Source organism: Natator depressus, chromosome 1, assembly GCF_965152275.1.
Source record: "Natator depressus isolate rNatDep1 chromosome 1, rNatDep2.hap1, whole genome shotgun sequence".
NCBI classification, from domain to species: domain Eukaryota; kingdom Metazoa; phylum Chordata; order Testudines; family Cheloniidae; genus Natator; species Natator depressus.
The window spans coordinates 13,945,617-13,954,890 of NC_134234.1; positions in this window are offsets into that span (position 1 = coordinate 13,945,617).

The following is a 9,274-nucleotide window of genomic DNA, read 5'->3' on the forward strand; positions in this document are numbered from 1 at the left end:
TGGGTTTAGCAGGCCAATGCTCAAACCACTGAGCCATCCCTCAGTTACACGTGCTCAAGTGGGTGAAGGATCTGGGTTTATATACAGACAAAACGACAGAGTTTATTACGACAGGTTTCAGAGTAACAGCCATGTTAGTCTGTATTCGCAAAAAGAAAAGGAGTACTTGTGGCACCTTTGAGACTAACCAATTTATTTGAGCATAAGCTTTCGTGAGCTACAGCTCACTTCATCGGATGCATTGGTGTCATCCCACTGAAGGCCATGGAGTTACAACAGGGATGAATTTGGATACCGGCTACCAGAAACCATGTTACAAGGAATAGTAAATATAGTACCATCAAAACAACTAAATAAAGGTGACAGTTGTCTAAGTGGGACTATTTAGGGCTCACTGACGGATCTGATATTCAGAGGGTGTCACTGATTTCAAGATGTCTGGTTTGATCAATGTCCCTGCCATCCACCTGTGTGTCTGACTCTTGCATGTCTTACTTTTAAATGACAATATTTTCACAGGCCTCCTCATTTGATGTCACAGAATGGGAATAGCAGTCAGACCCATGATGGGAGCTCAATGCCAGTCTATAAAGAGACACAGCTGGCTCGAGACATTGAACATCACTACCATGGACAATGTTCTAGATATGTAAAGCTTTCCATGCTATTATTTCTCTCTCCACCCACTCCCCAATATTTGGGCTGCTGTTGGGGTGAATTTTCCACACTGATTGCATTTAATCCCACTTGCAAATCCTTTCAATGGTCCAGCCATAGGAAGGTCTAAGCCTTTGTCTATGGTAGACACAGCCATGTTAGCGCGGATGGAGCTAGTGCACTAAAAATAGAATTGCAGTCCTGGCTATATGGGTTAGCCACCACCACTAGGAGCCCATCTGAAACCCTAGGTAAGTACTCAGTGCAGCTAGCCCAACCCACCATTTGCACCACTGTAGCTACACTGCTATTTTTAGCGCACTACTGAGACCGGAGCTAGTGTGGGTATTTCTAGCTGAACTGGAAATGATACCTCCAGCTCCTGTGTAAACATACCCTAAGACCGGCAGAATTCTTTTGTGTGTCTAAGTTTCACTGAAGCACGGTGCTTTGAGAAAACTTTGGCGAACTTCTACACACTTTGAAGCATGCTTGAAGCAAGCTGGCATGGATATAGATTCACAGACTGGAAGTAATTTCATTTTCATTTCAAGCTGTCAAATCGGTTGTTTAATTCACTTTAGTGTGGCATCAAGGTAGAAAACATTCTGGGGCTTATTTTCATAGACCTTAACATCACAAGGCCCCGTTACAGTGCCAGAGCAGTGTAAATGAAGTCTATTCTTATTTCCTCCCTCTCTTCTAAGCACCATTTCATTTCATTGTTCATTCTCTCTAATACTTCTTTTTGCCTCCACAATCACGCTGATTACCTAGCAAGCCAGGTATCTTAATGAATCCCTGTTGCTGTGGTAGAAAATAGCATAAAGTTATAGCGTAGGACCTGAGGCTTTAGTGTCCTAGCTTTGAATGCTCCGACAAGTCGCCGTACATATCAGGTGTGCAATGTAGCCCAGCCAGGAGAAAAAACGGCTTGAGAACAGCTCATTCTGTAAAAAGAGCAGGAGGACTTGTGGCACCTTAGAGACTAACAAATTTATTTGAGCATAAGCTTTCGTGAGCTACAGCTCACTTCCTCGGATGCATTCAGTGGAACAGTTGCTCCCAGCGAAGCCTATCAGTAGCTGATGCAGAAAGCCACATCCTGATGCCCACCTGCCCTCCTGACCTTTGCTGGCAGGATAAAGGGAAAAATGACAAGTTATTGGTTTCCCTCCTCCATCTCTTGTACATGGGCATCCACCCTCACCTTGTTCCAATCTCTCAAAAACTCACTTCTGCCACTGAAACTTCATTGCTTTTCATTCTTGTAAATGTCATTACATTTAAAAATGAAATCTGTGATGCAATTATCTCCTAACTGCTTCAGGAGCAGCTGTCCTCCCAGGGCATATACCTTTCATGTAGTACTCGACCTGGCTAATGCCTTTGGGTCCATGCCCCACCACCACATCTTTGCCACGCTCCAGGAGTTTGGGATGCCAGAGAACTTCCTCCGTGTGATTCGAGAGGTGTACGAGGGATGCAGCACCACCATTTGCTCAGTCGAAGGGGAGACTGCCGAGATCCCGATCCGGAGCGGAGTTAAGCAGGGCTGTCCCCTCAGCCCCATCATCTTTAACCTCGCCATGGAGCTGTTGCTGCAAGTGATCTCCAATGGCGCAGATGGCTTCAACCTCCACGGTGAGAGGGTGAGCGTCCTGGCTTACGCGGATGACCTGGTCCTGACCGCGGACGACCCAGAGAACCTCCAATGTATGCTAGATGCCACCAGTCGAGCTGCCGATTGGATGGGGCTCCGCTTCAGTAAAAAGAAGTGCGCATCTCTCCACATCGACGGCAGCAAAAGGGACTCGGTGCAGATGACAGGGTTCCAAATCCAGGGTGAGCCCGTCATCCCCCTGGCAGAGGGGCAGGCCTACCGGCACCTCGGCACAACAACGGGTTTCCGTGTCCGGCAGACACCCGAGGACACCATCCAGGAGATCTTGCAGGATGCCGCCAAGATCGACGCCTCCCTGCTAGCACCGTGGCAGAAGATAAACGCCCTGAACACCTTCTTGATCCCTCACATCTCGTTCGTCCTGAGGGGATCCGCCGTGGCGAAGGTACCCCTCAACAAGGCAGACAAGATCGTCCGGCAGCTGGTGAAGAAGTGGCTGTTCCTTCCCCAGAGAGCCAGCAACGAGCTGGTCTATATCTGTACCGTTTTCTTTTTATTTCAATATTATCTTAATAAAATTATTAAATCTGTTCTTATCAGTCTCTAAACTGCCAATGACTTTGTCCTGGTATGTCTTTGACCCAACATCAGGGCATGATCATCCAAACCCTGACTGAAGAAGTCCTTGTCTTCTTTGTTACTAGCTGTCTGTATGGTTCCTAACACAATGGGGCCCTGATCCCTGACTGGGTTTCCTAGGTGCTAGCCATGATACAGATGATAATAGTAACCTCAGTAGAATTATTCCTGTGAGTGAAAACAAACCACCTGGCCAAAGGTTTGTCAAGCTCAGGCCCCATAGCTTGTATGAACCTTGGTGCAGGGATCACCTTTCCATGTGCTGGCCCACCTACAATGCTAATACATAACAATAATAATGAATGCTATAGAAAATCTGTATCTTGCCATACCTAACAAACAGAGGTGGACACAATGCAAATAGATAATATAAAGCCTCAAATTATTTGAGATTTTTGAGATCTCTTATATAACAAAATGTTTTGTCAACTAAAATGATCTGGCTACCCACAGCTGAAATAACAAAAGTAAATACATGTTTCTATTGTTATTCATGCTGTCAGTATGGTTACCAGCAAAACTTAACAGTTATAGTAGATAACAGGCAGGTAAAGACTGTTTGTTCCATTTTTCCTGGCTTTTGTTTCTGGCTGAGAGAAAAATAGGCTCTTTTATTAGTTCACAATAACCTTTATTATAGCTGAGCTGAGCCAGGTGTAATTTGCACAAAACCTGTCGCATGGAAATAATGCCAAGGGTGCATTATCGGACAGAAAACATGAAAGCATCTCAGCAGCCTAAAAAAGAGACTTCTGACTTTGTGGGATTTTTCAATGGGGAAAAGGACTATTGCATAGGGAAAAAGGAGCCTGAATGCACCAGATTTCCAGATCTTGACCTTCCTGCATTTGTAATCCAGAGTCTAATCTAAACTGAAGCCTGATCCTACAACCTTTACTCATGATAGTAATCTTTGCTCATACAGTTGTTCCCATTGACTTAAGAGTTGCAACCCTGGGCTCCTGTGGCCTATATTCCTATTAAGACCCTATTGTGAGAGGCTGAGCACCTTCATCTCCCAATCGGCGTCAAGGGAATTTAGTATATAGATGACGATGGTGCTCTGTACCTGTTAGGAGACATTCAGCTCCTTAAAAGATTGGCCCCATTCTTGTTAGTCATGGTGACAATGAATGGATTATCACTAACCAAAGGTGCTACTGGAATAGCACTGAATAACCCCACTGATCAAAGATGCCACTCGAAGAGGTTTGCAGCTCAGGCAGGGCACCAGATTCAATTACTGAAACTATGCACAGAAGTGGAATGAATACTCCATGATCTGTGCGGCAGAACTCTCGCACTAAGTGCTTTTGTGTCACGAGCAAGTGGCCAGTGGTAGTCAAATCCTGTTCACCTGCCTCATGTGTATAGTCTGACTGAGCAGGAGTTGTCCCTGTTTTGGGGGAGCGTAGGCTGTCTGGGTAGTGTATATTCAGGCATTACAGATGAGCTTTTTTCTTTTTGCGTGTTGTATTAGCATATTATCTTGGGATCCAATTTTTTTCTCATTCACACCAGAGCATATTTGAAGCAATTCCATTGTCTTCAGTGGAGTTACTCTCGATACACAGCAGTATAATAGATCAGAATTTGACCTACAATCCTTTGTTTTTAATCACATACATTCTTTGCTACTTTTTAATTTTCATCCTTTGCAGTAGCATCATCCATGAGGGGAAAAAATAAGCCACTGAATAGAGAGGCAATCCATAGGCCCAACACAATGCACCAAGTTCCAGTACAAAGTAGGCAAAAGGTTACTAGAGGCAGCCATGCTGTTTGCCTACTGGTGAAACCAGAGGCAGTCCCTTTAAATTTCCAAGATGCACTTCAGCAGCAGGGTTCTTTGCCAAACCCAGCATCTGGCGCTGCTCCGCTTCCCCTTCCTCTCTGTAATTACGTCCCATAAAGGACATTGTTCTAGCTAAAATAAAATCTAAACCTTTTAATCCAAATGCCTTTTTATGTTCAGCCTTCCTCCACTGAATCCCTTTGACAAGTTTACATGGCTATATGTACCTTTAACATTTAAAATAATCTTTACTCAGTAGCAGTAATTTTTGGCTGAATAAAAATAATTCTTTATCGTTGATCAATGATCTCTGAAAACACAGACAACTCAGTGCAGAGATTTTTAGATTTCCTCGATGATTTTCTGTTTTTGAAGGCATATTTCCTCCTAGTCATATTATAACTAAATGCCGTTATATATACAAGTAATTTATCCTATCCAATAAAACAATTTTGTGAGCAAAAAGAGTTGTAATAAATTGACCATGCGTTAAAATTTTAAGTCCTATAAAAAGAACAAACTACATCTAAGTGGCTGCATCGGATTGGACTCAGCCTTTCAAATCTTTGCTGCATATTGTTCAGTGCAAATTGTCTAGAATCAGAGTGATACGTACAATGTGTAACATTTCTTTTGCCAGAAAGTAATCTTAAAGTGGAATTCCAGCTCTGCACATTCTCTAGAAGGCTCGCAACTCCCCTCCCCCACAGTGCCACGTCGGACAGTCTGCATCAGGCAAAGGAATGGGAGGGGGAGAGCAGGGATACTGGGAGTTGCCTTCTTCCCTCTTCTTTGCTCCTCCTCATTACACAGCTTCAGTCCTCAAAAGACACTTCTACTTCTGGAGCACTAAAAACCCACCACTGCGATAAAATGCTGCATGCACAGTACAACTTGTCTTTCTTTTACCAAGATCTATTTGAAATACGCCCATTTCCCCCTGAATGGAGCAGCAGTAAAACTTGCCAGGGACAGAGATTCCTTGCTTTAGGGAAGGATGTGATGAATCCAAGGAAATATAACATACATTCAAAACACCGTTAACGAATGGTCTGATCCTGCTTCTATCCAAGTCAGTGTGAGTTTTGCAATGGAATGAGGGTTGGGTGATACTTATTAGACTGTGAGCTGTGTGAGGCAGGGTCTTTTTGTTCTCTGTTTGTACAGTGCCTAGCACAATGGGGTCCTGGTCCATGAGCAGGGCTCCTAGATGCTACCACACTACAAATAATAAACCCTATTTAGCTCTTTCTTGTAAACATCACTGTTAACTAAAGATGGGACCTAAACTCAAACCTCAGATCCAGCCCCCTCAACCCTATATTTTGTAGGTGGATCTAAATCTGGACCCAGACTTCATGACTCAGGTCTGAATGGGCCCAGCCTTTGGGGAAGTTTGCATTGAAGCTGAATCCACATCTGAACTTGGCAGTTCGCCACTCCTCAGGTGAGCAGGCTTTGGCCCTGAAGCCATAGAGGAAATACTTCTAGTTAGAGGCAGCTCTCTCTGGGGTGAGGGCAGCATGCTCCATATCAGTGTGGGGACAGGGAGTTTTGCCCAAGGATGCCACTGGAAGCCCTCTACTCTTAATGAAAGTTCATGGGCTCTTTAAGTCCCTGCAGATCTCTAGTTTTTAAGGTCTCCTCTAAGTGATACTAAGCTCTAAGGCATTCAGTTTATCTGCCTTGGAAAGATGTCAGCCCAGATGAATTTCAGCTTTATTTCCAGGGAGTCTGGGTATTTCAAACCCGAAGCTTAGCTCACTTAGCCAGCCCCTTTGGCCTGTAAACCCCCCCCCTCCCCGCCATATGGAAGAAATAAAATGTTGCCCAGCCCAGGAGACACCTCTGGCCTGCAAGAATAAGACATGATCATGCCAGGTTCTGAGTGTCTCCTGCACTGGGTTGAGCACTCTCAACTCCCTTTGACTTGAATGGAGCTTGAGGACACACAGTTTGTTGCAGGACTGGGCCCATGTGTCACATAGCTGGGGGAGGAGTTACAGGTGATTAACAGCACAGCTCAGAACTGGGGGAGTGAAGTAGAACTGCACATGAATTAAGCTGTCATTCCTGATGACAGCCTCTAAAGAGCCCATGACACCGTTGCCTTTCCTGTCTCCCGTTCAGCATCATCTCTGTCCCACACACAGAAATCACCAATGTTTGCATGAACTCTCACAGACAGTCTCTTCCCCTGTAGGCATGCAGCTGTCCCAAGCACCCTCTTGAAATGTGGCTGATGATTGCAAAGTCCACACAACTTCCTCCCGCCCCCAGTAATGGCATCTGCGGCCTGCCCTATAGTCTGGGTGTGTTAGGGAGTTTGCCTGCATTCCAGCCTCCTCCGCAAGCCAATCAGCTTGGGCCGCTTCTAACATGTCAATGGACAGGGCTGGGTGGAAGAGCAGGGACAAGAAGGAGGCAGACATGGGGCTGGAGGAAATGGCCTGAGGTTACGCCCTAGGCACTGCTCTGAGCTGTAATCCAGACACTCTGGCCAGCCCCCTGGTCGTCCCTGATCCTATAAATCATTGAAGTCAAAGGGAGTCATGTCCTGCACACGGAGAGTGCTCATACAGCCCACATACAGTGTAATCCATTTACACTGCACTGTGTAGGGCAGGCAAAATTGATCTGCCAGGCCCAGAGCTGATTTTGCTAATTATACTAGTTATCACCTTTCCCACACCAGACCTCTTCTGAATGGCAGAGACCTTCAGACACATAGCACGGCTTTTTAAACTGCAACGCATAATGCATATATCTCAATTTCCACAGTATGCATCCGATGAAGTGAGCTGTAGCTCACGAAAGCTCATGCTCAAATAAATTGGTTAGTCTCTAAGGTGCCACAAGTACTCCTTTTCTTTTTGCGAATACAGACTAACACGGCTGTTACTCTGAAATATATCTCAAGGCTATGCTAGCGTGACTGTGAGTCAATAGGAAGCAAGGTGGCTAAGCTCAAAGCTCCCAAATAAAGAGAGTGCAGATACACGGATGAAGAGAAGGTGCATGACTGGCAAAGGACTGATGTGACCTTTTGCTTTTCTTTTTTTCAGAGGTGGCCAGCCCAGAGCAGACAGTGTGGGTAGGTCCTGCTGGTCAGGGCATGTTGCGTCCCCATGTGGCAGGGGCTAACAATGTGTGACATCTCTGTGCTGCGGGACTTAATCTCTAAACTCGCAGGCTCCTGCTTTTAGCTCTGGAGGCCCCTGGTTCAATCCCCAGTCATCATGACCAAGATGTTTGGCATTCCTGCCCAAGAGGGACTGATCCAGAAGAGCTGGGTAGTGCCTGCCCTTAAGGTGGCTGGGCAGTGCCCACTTGAGGGATGGTAGATCCAAAGACAGTGTAGGCAGAGTTTGCCCCAGCTATCCAGAGAGGCTGGACTCATGTCGGGTTTGTCCACTTGCTTTCAGGTGTCACCAACCCCTGTAAGGATAGGCACCAAGCTGTTAGTGTGGGAGTGGCTATGCAAATGAGATGAGGTTACTCTGAGCGTGTCTGTGTTGATGTAACACCGACAGACCCCGGTCATTGGCGGGCAGGATCGAACCAGGGACTTCTGGAGATTAGTGCATGAGATTCTACTGCATGAGCTAAAAGCCAACTGCCTTTTAGCTCTGGCTGTAGAGCAGACTCCATCTCTCTCTCTCTAAGTGGTCTTGATGCCACTAGAGGGGACAGAACACCACACCCAGGAAGTATGTGGGTTACACTGACACCTGTATTAAGCCTCTGAGCATGCCCAATGTGCATAGAAGTTTCCAGACTATGCAGGGCACTCATGCAGTTAATAGCAGGCAGGAAGCCTTTTCTCCTGACTCCTGGGGTCTTCCTCGGCCAGGCAGCCTTTGCTGGTTACTGCTGAGAATTTAGTGCTGGTGAAAGGTTCGGCCTGGTTTCTCCTCTAGACTTAGCTCCTCCACTGAGCCACTGGGCAGGGACAGTGTGGGCAGTGGTAGCACGAGATTCCCACCCCGATGCCTAGCCAATGTAACTCAGCTTTGCCCTGCACATCTGGAAGTGCATGAAGAGTGATTCTCTTTGTCCTTGGCCCTGTGTGGAGGCTGCCAGCTGGCATGACTGAGGTAGTGTCTGCGGGGATCTGCCCTGACAGCCCAATCCAAAGAGGGGGCCTGCCAGGTGTCACCAGAATGGCTTTGCAGTCACAGGGCTCCATCAGAATCGCTGGTGTTTTCCTCATTGTTATCTGTATTACGGTAGTGCCTAGAGGCCACAACGGAGATCAGGACCCCATTGTGCTAGGTGCTGTACAGACACACAGTAAGAGACAGCGCCTGCCCTGAAGAATTTGCAGTCCAAACAGACAAGCCAGACTAGTGCTCTCCTGTCTCAACAGGAACAATGAACTGTCCTGTCTCATCTGTAACGACAGGCCAAATTCATTTCTGCTGTAACTGATGTTGATGGAAATACGCCAGGGATGGCAGCATCCCCCTGTGTACATTATATTTGTTCCAAACCCAGAGATTTAGTGAAGCCCCAGGGTAGATTTATACACAGTGCAATGGAAAGAGAATACAATTGTG